Source organism: Anomaloglossus baeobatrachus, chromosome 11, assembly GCF_048569485.1.
Source record: "Anomaloglossus baeobatrachus isolate aAnoBae1 chromosome 11, aAnoBae1.hap1, whole genome shotgun sequence".
Classification (NCBI taxonomy): Eukaryota; Metazoa; Chordata; class Amphibia; order Anura; family Aromobatidae; genus Anomaloglossus; species Anomaloglossus baeobatrachus.
The window spans coordinates 61,008,496-61,024,686 of record NC_134363.1 but is presented as its reverse complement, the minus strand read 5'-3'; the positions used below and the strand labels follow the sequence as shown (position 1 = coordinate 61,024,686).

Sequence of the window (16,191 nt, the reverse complement as noted above, 5' to 3'; positions counted from 1 at the left end):
ATCCATATGGGTCCCCAATGAAACTCAGGGAAAACAAAATAGATTGGTTAAATTAGGGTGATGTGAAAAAGGATAATGAATATACTTGTAAAATCACATATTTGTGAGCTGACATTCCCTGTCCACATATAATATGGAAAAGTCATATACCAACAAACATTGTCCGCAGTTACTGGATATAGGACAAAAGTACAAGTATCAACCAGGTTGGGCAAGATCACTATAGTGTGAGAGGGAATAATTCCTGTGTCCCATCCACATAGGTCCCTAGGTCAAAATCAATGGCCAATATCATAGCCAAAGTATCACCATGATAGTCCATGGAGAGAAGTGGAGAGAAGGGACCTCCAAACTACATGGTTAGAAGGATTGATAATACACCATACCTGGGAGATCAGTGGTCAGAGGGCAATGTCCGTGTCCTTCCCGACGGCCGTTTCGGCGGAGAAGCCTTCGTCAGGGGGCGTGGACAAGTGAGGAGAGGTGTGTGTTTAAAAAGAGGGCGTCGACCAATCACAGCCGGTTAGTGTGGCCGTGACGTAAGCTGTGACCGAGGCAACGCTAGACGCTCCACAGCAGCCGGGCCGCCTACCGCCCGACAGTTCCGGTCACATGACCGCCACGTGTGCGCATCACGCGGCCGTCATGTGAGCAGACGTCAGACAGAATGGAGGCGGCGCGGCGGCGTGATGTCGTCAGCTGCCTCCGGGACGCATACGAATCACCGCATATCTCGGCGTTAAAGGTCATGTGATTGCCACTACAACATGAGGGCAAGGGTATCATATGGGAGACGGATACTAAAGTATTTAGATGGCGGATATAAATCACGATCCCATAGTGTATAAGTGCATCATATCCAAGGACAAAACCCAATAGATCAATCATATGCATAAAGAATAGACAACACTGTACTATATAGCTGGCCACATATATATTAGTAGTGTAAAAGGGGTAAAATTACACCCAAACATATCGGCTAAAATATGTCAGTAATGAAAAAAGGAAAAAAGTAAGAATAAAAGGCTACTAGAATGTACAGCAAGGTTTACTATCATAGGCAATCGAGATCTCAATGTTATCCAGAACTTGATATAGTAAGATAGTTCTTCATATGGGTAAAACGACTTTGCAAAGATGCAGAGTTTACAGCTTCCATCCTCAGTGGCACATCATAAAGGTTATAAGGAAGACGCCTATAAGGATAAAAAATTAAAATGAGTAACAATTAAGTTAAAATAAAAACAGTACAACAACAACAACCCCCCTCATGTATATAACAAGAGGGACCACGGCCGGTCACAAAAAAGGGGCATACGAGATGTTCTCGTTCAGTCCCAGAGGGTGAAGAGTTTTCAATTCCCAGATCCATCTAGTCTCCATCCTGGCCAGTCGTTGACTGATCCTTCCCCCACGAATATTTACGTCAAGGCGGTCAATGCCCCTGACCCGTAAAAGCGTCGGATCAGATTGATGGTACTGTCTAAAGTGGCGTGGGATAGTTTTTAATGATGGAACATCGGAGCAGTTTGCCGCTGCGATTATCCCATTAACGTGCTCCCGAATGCGCACCTTAAATTGCCTAGTTGTCAGACCGACGTATATTTTGGGGCAGGGGCAGACGGCATAATAAATGACCGCCGACGTCGTACATGTGATGAATTTTTTGATGGAAAAGGTGTGAACCACCATAGAGTCCGTGAATGTGTCTATCCTGTCCACATTCGGACAGGCAACACAGCGACCGCATGGTGTACATCCAATGCGAGGGGCCACAACACCAAAAGGAGATGGCTGAATGCTCTCATCATAATGGCTTGTAACCAGATGGTCTCGGAGATTTTTGGATCTCCGAATACTCAACATTGGTCTATCAGGGATCAACTGAGCCATAATAGGATCAGCCTGCAAAACTGGCCAAAATTTCTGCAGGCAAGATCTCATGGCCGAAAATTGACCATGATAGTCGGTAACAAATCTCAGTGTCTCCCGCGATTGAGGGCTCTTGGGGGCATACAACAGGGAGTGACGAGTGGAATGTCTAGCCCTGTTGTAAGCTCTCTTCACACAGCGCTTACTGTAACCCCTTGCATAAAATCTATGCTTGAGGTCCAGAGCTCTTTCTTCAAAATCAAAATCAGTGGAGCAGATCCTGCGAAGGCGCAGGAACTGGCCCACTGGGATGGATCGGATCATATGACCAGGATGGGATGAGGATGCATGCAAAAGCATGTTCCCCGCAGTCTTTTTGCGGAAAAGGTCAGTCTGAATGGTATTTTGGAGATCTCTTTTGACGATAACGTCAAGAAAATCGACGGACTGAGCATGGTGGGTATAAGTAATAAAGATATTCAAATCATTGGAGTTAAGGACCTTCATGAAGTCATGGAGTTCAGTCTCCGTACCCTGCCAGATCATAAAGATATCATCGATGTACCGTGTCCAAAAGGGGACACGGTCCATCGATGGTAGCTGATCTGACAGGAAGAGGTCCCTCTCCCACAGCCCCAGGAACAGGTTGGCATAGGAGGGGGCAAAAGAAGCCCCCATCACTGTTCCCTGGAGCTGTAGGTAAAAGGACCCCTTGAAGACAAAGAAATTGTGGGTTAAAGTAAACTCCAATAACTCCATGATAAGGGCCACCATTTCAGATGATAGGTTAGACATCTCCAAAAACAAACGGGTGGCCCAAAGTCCATCACAATGTTTTATGCTGGTGTAGAGGGATTCTACATCCCCCGTCACCAACACAGAGTCATCACCAATGTTCAGTCCGTCGACCTTCCTGAGGAAATTGCCGGTATCTTTAGTAAAAGATGGCAATCCCTCCACAAGCGGCTGGAGTTTAGAATCAATCCAGCGATTAACATGCTCCAGGAAATTACCCCTCCCTGAAACAATCGGTCTCCCTGGAGGGGGGCTTATACCCTTATGAATCTTAGGCAGGAGGTACAATGTGGGAATTACCGGCTCAGATACCTGAAGGGCTGAAGCTAGGTCCTTGGTGATAACGTTGTTGGCTTGTGCGGCTTTTAGGATCCCATAGAGTAAGGAGGTAAAGACAGAAAGCGGATTGAAGGTCAGCTTTTTGTAGCAGACCCTATCCCGCAGTTGCCTAAAAGCCTCCCTCTCATAGAGATCCTTCGGCCACACCACCACGTTACCACCCTTGTCCGCAGGCTTCAACACCACTCCAGGCAATGTCCGCAACTCCCGCAACCTAGTACGCTCCTGCCAAGAAAGATTGTCATGTGAAATACCAGATGGAATCACATCAAATTCCTTGGAGACCAGTTGTACAAACAATTCCACATTTGAACATGATGAAAGGGGAGGGAACTTCCTGGAGCGTGGACGTATTGAAGGAGGGATCTTACCTCCTTCAGTAGTGATGTGTTCCATGGCCAATTCCTCGAGATCGCGTAGGGCTACTTGTTCCTCCTCTGTAGGGAAAAGTTTTTGTAAATTAGAATCAAAAAAATATTTCTTGAAAATCAAGGATCGAGCAAATAAATGCAAGTCCTTGATAGCCACAAATCGATCAAATCTGGCAGTTGGTGAGAAAGAAAAACCTTTTTCTAAGAGGGAGATATCAGAGGGGGACAAAATATGTGAACTAAGGTTAATCACCTTGTTAGAGTGTTTATATCCTGGTGATCTGTAGTTGTTCGTTTTCACAGCAGGTGTCCTATTTTCTCTTGATCTCCCAATCAGAAGGCCAGATCGAGTAGTGATGTTAGATTGAACAGAGGGTATATCAGACTGATCGCTGACTGTAGATACTGACGAAAAGGAGGAGGAGCGAGCAGCCCTAGGCGATCCAGGGGGGGCCTGTCTCCAAAAATAAACCATTTTTTGTGAAAAATCACGTGAATCGCGAGCCCATTTTTTAGCTTGTGTGTCATGGATTTTTTTGACACAACCATCAAGATTTTTTTCTAATCTTGAATCAAAAGCAGATAATTGGTCCAGAGGACATGTTTCTTTAAATTTGGACTGTGCTTCATCCAATAGAATATCAATATTGGAAATGCTTTTGGTATTAGATTCAACCAATAATTCCATGAAAGTTGAAGAACACGAATTGCATGTCTCCTCCCATCTTGTGATGAAAGATTGGTCATCAATAAAGAAAGTGGGAATTGTACGGACTCTTAACCCTCGGGGTATGAACTTTTTGGAAATATATCTCTGTAAGAACAAACGGTTCCACCATAATTTAGATCTTTTAAGATGTAATTGTTGAATTACAAGGAAAGCCTCCTCTAAATTGTGATCACTTGTAGATACAGTGCCGCACTCCAAATCACCATACACCTGGTTGGCCTGGTCCAGCCAACTTTTTTCTTTAGCTTTGTAGTCCATGGCTGAAACACAAATATCTGTGCAAAACACAGTAAAATTAATATGTAGAAAAAGCCACAGCCACACCATTATTTACCAAACACATATATGAGCATTACGGATCATATTATGAATAGAAAACTGGATGGGGACTGAGGATAAGTCGCAATTATATCAGAAAACAGGAGAAAACACACGACCATGATCCAAGGTGCAAAAGTGAAATCTTTATTGACATAGGAATAGGTGCGGGGCGGCACAGAACAAGTGAGGACAACGACCATCTAGCAATCACTAAAATACACACACAGATGTCAAAGTGATAGATGTATAGGTCCATCCATAGTGTACTGCAAAAAATCATTTATTCCACATAACAGTATGACAAAATATACCATATAATGATAAATATATGGACACAAATGTCAGTAACCACAAGCATAAACATTCACATTGTAAACAGGGAATAATTTCCCATCAATCCCATCCATATGGGTCCCCAATGAAACTCAGGGAAAACAAAATAGATTGGTTAAATTAGGGTGATGTGAAAAAGGATAATGAATATACCTGTAAAATCACATATTTGTGAGCTGACATTCCCTGTCCACATATAATATGGAAAAGTCATATACCAACAAACATTGTCCGCAGTTACTGGATATAGGACAAAAGTACAAGTATCAACCAGGTTGGGCAAGATCACTATAGTGTGAGAGGGAATAATTCCTGTGTCCCATCCACATAGGTCCCTAGGTCAAAATCAATGGCCAATATCATAGCCAAAGTATCACCATGATAGTCCATGGAGAGAAGTGGAGAGAAGGGACCTCCAAACTACATGGTTAGAAGGATTGATAATACACCATACCTGGGAGATTAGTGGTCAGAGGGCAATGTCCGTGTCCTTCCCGACGGCCGTTTCGGCGGAGAAGCCTTCGTCAGGGGGCGTGGACAAGTGAGGAGAGGTGTGTGTTTAAAAAGAGGGCGTCGACCAATCACAGCCGGTTAGTGTGGCCGTGACGTAAGCTGTGACCGAGGCAACGCTAGACGCTCCACAGCAGCCGGGCCGCCTACCTCCCGACAGTTCCGGTCACATGACCGCCACGTGTGCGCATCACACGTAAGATAGTTCTTCATATGGGTAAAACGACTTTGCAAAGATGCAGAGTTTACAGCTTCCATCCTCAGTGGCACATCATAAAGGTTATAAGGAAGACGCCTATAAGGATAAAAAATTAAAATGAGTAACAATTAAATTAACAAAATAAAAACAGTACAACAACAACAACCCCCCTCATGTATATAACAAGAGGGACCACGGCCGGTCACAAAAAAGGGGCATACGAGATGTTCTCGTTCAGTCCCAGAGGGTGAAGAGTTTTCAATTCCCAGATCCATCTAGTCTCCCACGCCACTTTAGACAGTACCATCAATCTGATCCGACGCTTTTACGGGTCAGGGGCATTGACCGCCTTGACGTAAATATTCGTGGGGGAAGGATCAGTCAACGACTGGCCAGGATGGAGACTAGATGGATCTGGGAATTGAAAACTCTTCACCCTCTGGGACTGAACGAGAACATCTCGTATGCCCCTTTTTTGTGACCGGCCGTGGTCCCTCTTGTTATATACATGAGGGGGGTTGTTGTTGTTGTACTGTTTTTATTTTGTTAACTTAATTGTTACTCATTTTAATTTTTTATCCTTATAGGCGTCTTCCTTATAAATTCCCAAAAATTGTCATATGCTTCACGATATATGTATAGATACAGCCCAGCACTAATATAAATTGTGGTAACAATTAAAATATAACCTTTATTGGTTCATAGTTAAAAATATTAAACCACACAACACATACGGTTGTAGAACAACCAAGTAAAAATGGAGCAAATGTAAAAAGCTCCTAATATCACCATGGAAGGACAAACCTCACACTGGGGGGGAGGATAGAGTAACCTCCCACCACGGTGATAGAGAAACAAACAACCCCAACCAGGTTGTAAAAATTACTGAATTATACACACAAGACAGTTATAGTGTCCAGAAGACAAAATTCAAAAGATGTATGAAGAAAAATTATTTTAGTTGTCCAATATGTAGAGGGGGGGGCCAAACACAACAGCCTCACAATACCCCTCAATTGGCAACCATCTGACCTGATGTGCTCCTAGACCTCCCAGACCTGGTTGGGGTTGTTTGTTTCTCTATCACCGTGGTGGGATGTCTTCCTTATAACCTTTATGATGTGCCACTGAGGATGGAAGCTGTAAACTCTGCATCTTTGCAAAGTCGTTTTACCCATATGAAGAACTATCTTACTATATCAAGTTCTGGATAACATTGAGATCTCGATTGCCTATGATAGTAAACCTTGCTGTACATTCTAGTAGCCTTTTATTCTTACTTTTTTCCTTTTTTCATTACTGACATATTTTAGCCGATATGTTTGGGTGTAATTTTACCCCTTTTACACTACTAATATATATGTGGCCAGCTATATAGTACAGTGTTGTCTATTCTTTATGCATATGATTGATCTATTGGGTTTTGTCCTTGGATATGATGCACTTATACACTATGGGATCGTGATTTATATCCACCATCTAAATACTTTAGTATCCGTCTCCCATATGATACCCTTGCCCTCATGTTGTAGTGGCAATCACATGACCTTTAACGCCGAGATATGCGGTGATTCGTATGCGTCCCGGAGGCAGCTGACGACATCACGCCGCCGCGCCGCCTCCATTCTGTCTGACGTCTGCTCACATGACGGCCGCGTGATGCGCACACGTGGCGGTCATGTGACCGGAACTGTCGGGCGGTAGGCGGCCCGGCTGCTGTGGAGCGTCTAGCGTTGCCTCGGTCACAGCTTACGTCACGGCCACACTAACCGGCTGTGATTGGTCGACGCCCTCTTTTTAAACACACACCTCTCCTCACTTGTCCACGCCCCCTGACGAAGGCTTCTCCGCCGAAAGTCCGTCGGGAAGGACACGGACATTGCCCTCTGACCACTAATCTCCCAGGTATGGTGTATTATCAATCCTTCTAACCATGTAGTTTGGAGGTCCCTTCTCTCCACTTCTCTCCATGGACTATCATGGTGATACTTTGGCTATGATATTGGCCATTGATTTTGACCTAGGGACCTATGTGGATGGGACACAGGAATTATTCCCTCTCACACTATAGTGATCTTGCCCAACCTGGTTGATACTTGTACTTTTGTCCTATATCCAGTAACTGCGGACAATGTTTGTTGGTATATGACTTTTCCATATTATATGTGGACAGGGAATGTCAGCTCACAAATATGTGATTTTACAAGTATATTCATTATCCTTTTTCACATCACCCTAATTTAACCAATCTATTTTGTTTTCCCTGAGTTTCATTGGGGACCCATATGGATGGGATTGATGGGAAATTATTCCCTGTTTACAATGTGAATGTTTATGCTTGTGGTTACTGACATTTGTGTCCATATATTTATCATTATATGGTATATTTTGTCATACTGTTATGTGGAATAAATGATTTTTTGCAGTACACTATGGATGGACCTATACATCTATCACTTTGACATCTGTGTGTGTGTTTTGGTCATTGCTAGATGGTCGTTGTCCTCACTTGCTCTGTGCCGCCCCGCACCTATTCCTATGTTAATAAAGATTTCACTTTTGCACCTTGGATCATGGTCATGTGTTTTCTCCTGTTTTCTACATAAAGATGGTCTAGCCTATAAGAAGATTGCCAAGGCCCTGACACTGAGCTGCAATACAGTGGCCAAGACCATACAGCGGTTTACCAAGACAGGATCCACTCAAACCAGGCCTTGTCATGGTCGACTAAAGAAGTCGAGTGCATGTGCTCAGCGTGATATCCAGAGGTTGTCTTTTCAGAATAGACATCTGAGTGCTGCCAGCATTGCTGCAGAGGTTACAGGAGTGGGGGGTCCGCCTGTCAGTACTCAAAGCAAACGCTGCATCACATTTCTCTGCATGACTGATGTCTCAGAGCGAAGCTTCGTCTAAAGTTGATGCACAAGAAAGCCTGTAGTTCACTGAAGGCAAGCAGAATAAGGACATGGATTACTGGAACCATGTCTTGTGGTCTGATGAGACCAAGAAAAAGTAATTACGTTCTTATGGTGTCAAGCGTTTGTGGCGGCAACTAGGTGAGGAGTAGAAAGAAAAGTGTGTCCTGCCTACAGTCAGGCATGGTGGTGGGAGTGTCATGGTTTGGGGCTGCATGAGTGCTGCCAGCTGTGGGGAGCTACAGTTCATTGAGGGAACCATGAAAGTCATCATGTACTGTGACATACTGAAGCAGAGCATGATTCCCTTCCTTCCAGAAACTGGTCCGCAGGGCAGTATTACAACATGATAATGACACCAAACACACCTCCAAGAACACTGCCTTATTAAGAAACTGAGGGTAAAGGTGCTGGACTAGCCAGGCGTCTCCAGACCTAAACCCTATTTAGCATCTGTGGGACTCCTCAAATGGAAGGTGGAGGAGCACAAGGTCTCTAACATCCACCAGCTCCGGGATGTCATCATGGAGAATGAAAGAGTATCCAGTGGCTCCTGTGAAGCTCTAGTGTCCTCCATGCCCAAGACAGTTAAGGCAGTGCTTGAAAATAATTGGGGTCACACGAAATATTGACACTTTGGCTGCTTTCACTTAGAGGTGTTCTAACTTTTGTTGTCGGTGGTTGTGACGGTAATGTCTTTGTGTTGAGTTATTTAGAGGACACCAAATTTACACTGTTATACAGGCTGTATACTGTGTACCAAAATGTGAGGGGTGTACTCACTTTTGTGATATACTGTGTTTGTGTGTGTGTAATATATACAGTATATATAATATATATATATATATATATATATATATATATATATATATATATATATATTATATATATCTCAAAGCTTAGTATTTTTGGCAGTTGGAGTGGGGTTTTTTAGATTTGGCTATCTTAGGAGGATATCTGTTTGTGCAGGTAACTATTACTGTGCAGAATTATTAGGCAACTTAATAAAAAAACAAATACATTCCCATCTCACTTGTTTATTTTCACCAGGTAAACCAATAAAACTGCACAAAATTTAGAAATAAACATTTCTGACATGCAAAAACAAAACCCAAAAAAATTAGTGACCAATATAGCCACCTTTCTTTATGATGACACTCAACAGCCGACCATCCATAGATTCTATAATAAAACAAGAGCACTAGGAGTACTGGTGCAAATAGTATAAATTTTATTTTGTATTAATAAACAACAAGTAGAAAAATAGAAGGACGTTTACAAGCACAAGATAAGGGAATAAAAATCTGGATCCCATAGACCACAATAAAAAACTCAGTGGTAGGTAAGTATAATAGGGCTTTGGACATCCATAGATTCTGTCAGATGCTTGATCTGTTTACGATCAACATTGCGAGCAGCAGCCACCACAGCTTCCCAGACACTGTTCCGAGAGGTGCACTGTTTTCCCTCCCTGTAGATCTCACATTTTATGAGGGACCACAGGTTCTCTATGGGGTTCAGATCAGGTGAACAAGGGGGCCATGTCATTATTTTTCCATCTTTTAGACCTTTACTGGCCAGCGACGCTGTGGAGTAGTTGGATGCATGTGATGGAGCATTGTCCCGCATGAAAATCATGTTTTTCTTGAACGATACCGACTTCTTCCTGTACCACTGCTTGAAGAAGTTGTCTTCCAGAAACTGTCAGTTTAAATTTAAAGACTGCTGCATCCCTCTGCAAGACATCTCACAATTTTGGACTTTTCAGAACCCGTCAAATCTCTCTTCTGACCCATTTTGCCAAAGGAAAGGAAGTTGCCTAATAATTAAGCACCCCTTATATAGGGTGTTGTCATTACACTGCACCCCTCCTCATTACAGAGATGCACATCACCTGATTTACTTAATTGGTAGTTGGCTCTCGGCCTATACAGCTTGGAGTAGGACAACATGTATAAAAAGTATCATGTGATCAAAATACTCATTTGCCTAATAATTCTGCACACGGTGTATGTACACTGAGCTGAACTCAAAGCAAGATCTAAGATTTTTTTCTATGAACAAAAGGCCTTTTTCTCTCAAATATTATTTCCCAATTTGGCTAAATCTGTTACTGAGCACTTTTTTGCCAAGATAATCCATCCACCTCACAGATGCTGCGTATGAAGATGCCGATTACACAGCATGATTATTGCACAGGTGTGCCTTAGGCTGACCATAATGAAAGGCCACTGTAAAATGTGCATATAGAAGAGATCTTAGATCTTTGAATTTTTGTTCATTGTGCGTGTGCATATATATATATATACACACAGTCATATGAAAAAGTTTGGGCACCCCTATTAATATTAACCTTTTTTCTTTATAACAATTTGGGTTTTTGCAACAGCTATTTCAGTTTCATATATCTAATAACTGATGGACTCAGTAATATTTCTGGATTGAAATGAGGTTTATTGTACTAACAGAAAATGTGCAATCCGCATTTAAACAAAATTTGACCGGTGCAAAAGTATGGGCAACTCAACATAAAAGTGACATTAATATTTTGTAGATCCTCCTTTTGCAAAAATAACAGCCTCTAGTCGCTTCCTGTAGCTTTTAATGAGTTGTTTTAATGAGCTGTCCATGCTCGGCGACCATCAAACTTAACTGAACTGGAATTGTTTTGTAAACAGGAATGGTCAAATATGCCTTCATCCAGGAACTCATTAAAAGCTACAGGAAGTGACTAGAGGGTGTTATTTTTGCAAAAGGAGGATCTACAATATATTAATGTCACTTTTATGTTGAGGTGCCCATACTTTTGCACCGGTCAAATTTTGTTTAAATGCGGATTGCACATTTTCTGTTAGTACAATAAACCTCATTTCAATCCAGAAATATTACTCAGTCCATCAGTTATTAGATATATGAAACTGAAATAGCTGCTGCAAAAACCCAAATTGTTATAAAGAAAAAAGGGTAACATTAATAGGGGTGCCCAAACTTTTTCATATGACTGTATATATATACATAGCATACATATGCTGTATATGCTTCTCAAAATTGAAACTGTGCCACTAGGAGAGAATCATAAATTATGATGAATTATGTTTCGATTTTTGTATTTTTGTTTTATATATATATATATACACAGTCATATGAAAAAGTTTGGGCACCCCGATTAATGTTAACCTTTTTTCTTTATAACAATTTGGGTTTCTGCAACAGCTATTTCAGTTTCATATATCTAATAAGTGATGGACTCAGTAATATTTCTGGAATGAACCAGCACTGGAATGCAAGTGCAGAGACCAGATATAGTGTCTCCTGAAACCAGAACGAGGCTGATGGGAATGAACCCCTCACATGACCAGGCCGGGTTTGGGAAACTCTGGAGCGGAGAATCCCGGTCCTGGATCATGACAATAATTTTTTAAAAATAAATTTGTTTGTAGTGTGGTATCGCTGTGATTGTACTGACAAAGAATAAAGTTTTCTCATTACTTTTATTATATAGCAAATGGCTTGGGAAAAAAATATTAACACTTACTAAATGACTGGGGGTTTTTGTTGTTCACGCTGCCACCTAAAAGTAAGAAAAAAAATGTTTGTAGTCTACAATGGTACCAATAAAAACTTCAACTCATCCTGCGAAAAATAAGCTGTAATACTGCTCTATTGATGGAATGAAAATCATTATTGTTCTCAGAACATGGTGATGCAGAAATCTAATACTTTTTTTTACAAAAGTAGTGTGCAAAAATAACAAAATATAAACATTTTTGGCTAAATCTGTTTATTGTAAAATAGAATTTTTCATTTCCTCTCCTGCCCAAGTGCTCTGGTGTGATCAATGTTTTTGGCTATATACAGCCATTACACAGCACACAGCAGGGACACATATATAAGATTATCTCAGCACAGGAACATTTTTTTATCGCATAAAATTGTGGAAATTATTATTCCAAGATCTATTGATTAAAATGTACTTTGTTCATGGGTTACCCTATTTATATGCTTGGCCAGGTCAAGGGTGCACCGAGCATCTTTACCTGGTTTGCACAATCATTTTGTGCTGACAGAGTCCCTTAAATGTCTGTGCCATCTAGTGAAAAAATGTCAAACTACAGCACAAGTTATGTTCAGTTCCTGCACAACCACAAACGAAAACCAGGAACTTTTTTTGTTTTTTTTTTTAAATATTCTCACATATATCCATGAATTGATCATTTTGCCTTCCTACCCAGTTAATTCTTCTCTTTTTCCTTTGGGTCTATGACATCATATGATTAAAAAAAAAGACTGGCTGAATCCTGCTAAACGTTATGTACAAACAAGGAAGTTTCTTTGCTCTGTATGAGTTATCATTAGAACTGTAAAGTGTTTTCAGTGACTGAAATTTTGCATTCTCATGATGACTTATGCAGGGAAAAGAGACTTTATGTTTCTACACAGAGCTTAGATGGATTCAGCTAGTCAGTTGTTAATAGTGATGTCATAGACCTAAGGGAAAACAGAGGAATTAACTGGGTAGAAGAGCAAAATAAGCAATCTTAAGTACACAGTGCTATCTAATATGATGACTGCAATATGTTAAGAGGATAAAAACTTTGATGGGAGTGCTTTTTAAACAAATGTTAATTTCATTCCCATATAAGTTAATTTACTTAGCCCTCATTCATGCGTCCGTGTTCTATCTTTGTACTACATGGATAAAACACACATACCCCTTATAAACTTTGGTGCTATTAACATATCTGTAAAGAATAACATTTCATTTTTAGATATGAGTCACGGCTTAAATTACCCATACAAGTCTACAGGTCCCTGAAATGACTGAAAGCACATACACATGTCCACATTGTGATGGATAAGAGTAGCGTTGCAATTTACAGTACTTTTCATTTTATAAAACGCACCCAAAATTGAAAGGAGTAAAAAGGGGAAAAAAATATGGAGTCTGTCTTATAATTCACTGCTGTTTTACCAGCGAAGGGGAGGGTGGCAGCGGTGGTGGAGAGGAATCACAGGCGGCGGGGGGCTGATGCTGCGGGCAGAGCTGCTGGAGTTCCAGCAGGTGTCCCAGATGCTCGATACTGGCAACGTGAGGTAGGCGGAGCATCTGGAAGCTGTCAGCGGTGCGGGCTTCAAAGAAATTGCGTCCGGAGGCGGCGCATGTGCAGATGGAGCTCTCGGCTCAATGACAAGACGAGATCTCATCTGCGCATGCGCAGCCTCCAGGCACCATTTTCCTTAGGTCCGCTGCAGGGAATCAGTGGGCCAGAGGCGGCGTGTGCACAGATGAGATCTTGAGCCGAGAGCTCCATATGCGCATGCGCCAACTCCGGGCGCCATTATTTGAAGCCTTCACTGGTGACAGCAGCACTTGCCTCACAGCCCGCAGCACAGTGCCCAGCACTAAGCCCGCAGCTCGGTGACCAGCACCAAGCCCGCAGCACAGTGCCCACGGCCCACAGCATCTCCCCTGCCTCCTGTGACCCCTCTCCACCACCCCTGGTAAACTACATTCGGATTATAAGACGCACCCCCAATTTTCCTCCCAAATTTTTGGGAAGAAAAGTGCATCTAATTCGAAAAATACGGTATTTAGTTTTTTTCATGCGTGAAAATCTCCGATGATGAAAACTGACACATATATTATATTATATAAATATTCTGCGTTTATATGTATAAGAAAAATTACGGACGTCTGAATGAGGCCTAAAGATTTTTATTGATGCGGAAAATCAAAAAGCGACAGAACCTGCAGCAGATAAAAAATAATACAGGAAAGTTTGTAACTTTTTTATCACTTTTCCTGAGTTTCTCACAGACTACATTAAATTTGATTGTGCAGGACATTAAAAAGCCTGTAAAATCTGAATGATGCAACATTTGCAATTATCTCCAATTGCTAAAATGATTTTTAGCCCAAAATACATGCATTTAAGTAAAAAAAAATAATTTCCCTAAAGAAGGCCAACCTTTTTAAGTGATGTCTGCTCGAGATGCCGCCATCCATCTGTCGTATGTAGAAGTCTGTTATGTCCTGTAAAAAAAAATAATCACAGATTCCTTTATCTCTGCTAAGGATGAACCAGCTTTACGTATAGAAAAAAATACATAAGGAGCTTAGTGCAGTGGGCATGAATAAGAGGCGCAGATTGAGTCAGCTGCACATCTATTTATGGCCTTGTTATTAGCACCATACTGTAGTATATGTATGCCAGGTACGTCTACAAGCCAATGAGCTTCTTTACTTACACTTCCATTTCCGGCGTAGGCATCGTTTTAGCGGCACTGGTGCAGGAGGTGAGTAAAATGTTTTTAGATTTTACACTGGAGACTACATTAGAGGACAACCCCTTTAATATAGTTTTTAGGAACTTTAATATTAATGGCCAATCCTTCATATTGTTCTGCAGTATTATATTGGTGAGTGTACGACCCCCAGACCATGCATGATGAGCTAGCTGAAGAGGCCACAGAGCCTCGGAGGTAGAACAGCTCAGTAAATTGTGTATTGGTTGTGACTGGTACTGCAGGACCTCTCCCATGTATTATTATTTAATGGCCTTCAGCTCATTTTCGAGCCATGGTGACTTGATGGATTAAACCTCTATAGGAAGATCGATTTTTTTACTAGCTTAGATAGGTTCACCAGGGTCTTCTCTGCCGCTTTCTTGTTAGTATCAAGCCATCGGGTTGCTGGTTTTCCTCTTCGCCTTGTTCCTTCTATTCTTCCAACCATGATGTCCTTCTCCAGTAATTGCTTTCTTCGTATGACGTGTCCAAAGTAGGCAAGTCTTGGTGATCCCTGTTTCAAGTGATATGTCTGGATTGATTTGTTCCAAAATTGATGTGTTTGTTCTTCTTGCCATCTATGATATTAACAACCTTCTCCAGCACCGCATTTTGAAGGCTGTTGATTCTCCTTTCCTGTTCCTTTATCATCCAGGTTTCGCATCCAAATGTTACCACAGAAAAGACCAGTCTATGTATTAGTCGTGTCTTCATCACCAGAAAAATGTTCCTCAAGTTGAAGACCTTGTCAAGTGACTTTATTGTTGATTTGCCCATAGCCATTGTCCTATTGACTTCCGATGTCGTCGTTGCATCTTGAGTGATCATTGATCCAAGTAGGTTGAAGTCTTTTAAAACTTCCAATTTGTCACCATCCATCTCAAATGTCTCCCAGTCATGCCTGGTAATAGTCAACATCTGTGTCGTCTTTGTATTGAGTGGCAGTCCCGTATTTGAGCTTTCCATCCTGACACTCCGTAATAATTCCTTCATTCCATCTATGCTTGTTGCTATCAATATTGTATCGTCTGCGTATTTAAAGGGGTGGTTCACCCATATTTTTTATTGTCTAGATCGATATTATATTGAGAAACAAGGTTTCTCTCAAATACCTTATGTTGTCAATAGTGCCTGTGAGAGGCGCTATTGCAGACCGCTGCTCCCCGTCCAGTGACGTACCCGTCCAATGCTGCCACGTCACATCCGTGCGGCCGGCTGCGTTCTGAGCCCATCTGCTCCCTGCTCCTCCTGCCTCCTCCCTCACAGCACGTCTCTTGCTTGCAGCGTTCTGCGAGGAGGGAGGGGGGAGCAGGAGATGTGCCGTGCTAGGAGGGAGGAGGGAGGAGGGAAGGGGGAGCAGGAGATGTGGCGTGCTAGGAGGGAGGAGGGAAGGGGGAGCAGGAGACGCGTCGTGCTGTGCGAGGAGGGAGGAGGAGGGGGGAGCAAATGGGCTGTGACAGCAGTGAAGCACCGCTCACAGCTCAGAGTCTGGAAGACTGTAGCCAGCCGCACGGATGT

The 16,191-nt window shown here is 42.1% G+C and overlaps 1 long non-coding RNA gene across 1 annotated transcript; it reads right to left on the bottom strand.

Annotated features, from left to right (window-relative positions):
- Positions 1–5,488: 5,488 nt before the first annotated feature.
- On the bottom strand, positions 5,489–15,934 carry LOC142256158 (uncharacterized). Its single transcript, XR_012727493.1, has 4 exons — positions 15,853–15,934; positions 14,355–14,419; positions 11,921–11,956; positions 5,489–5,566 (listed from the first exon to the last, which is right to left on the bottom strand). It is a non-coding gene; the product is annotated as an uncharacterized LOC142256158 (long non-coding RNA).
- Positions 15,935–16,191: the final 257 nt, after the last annotated feature.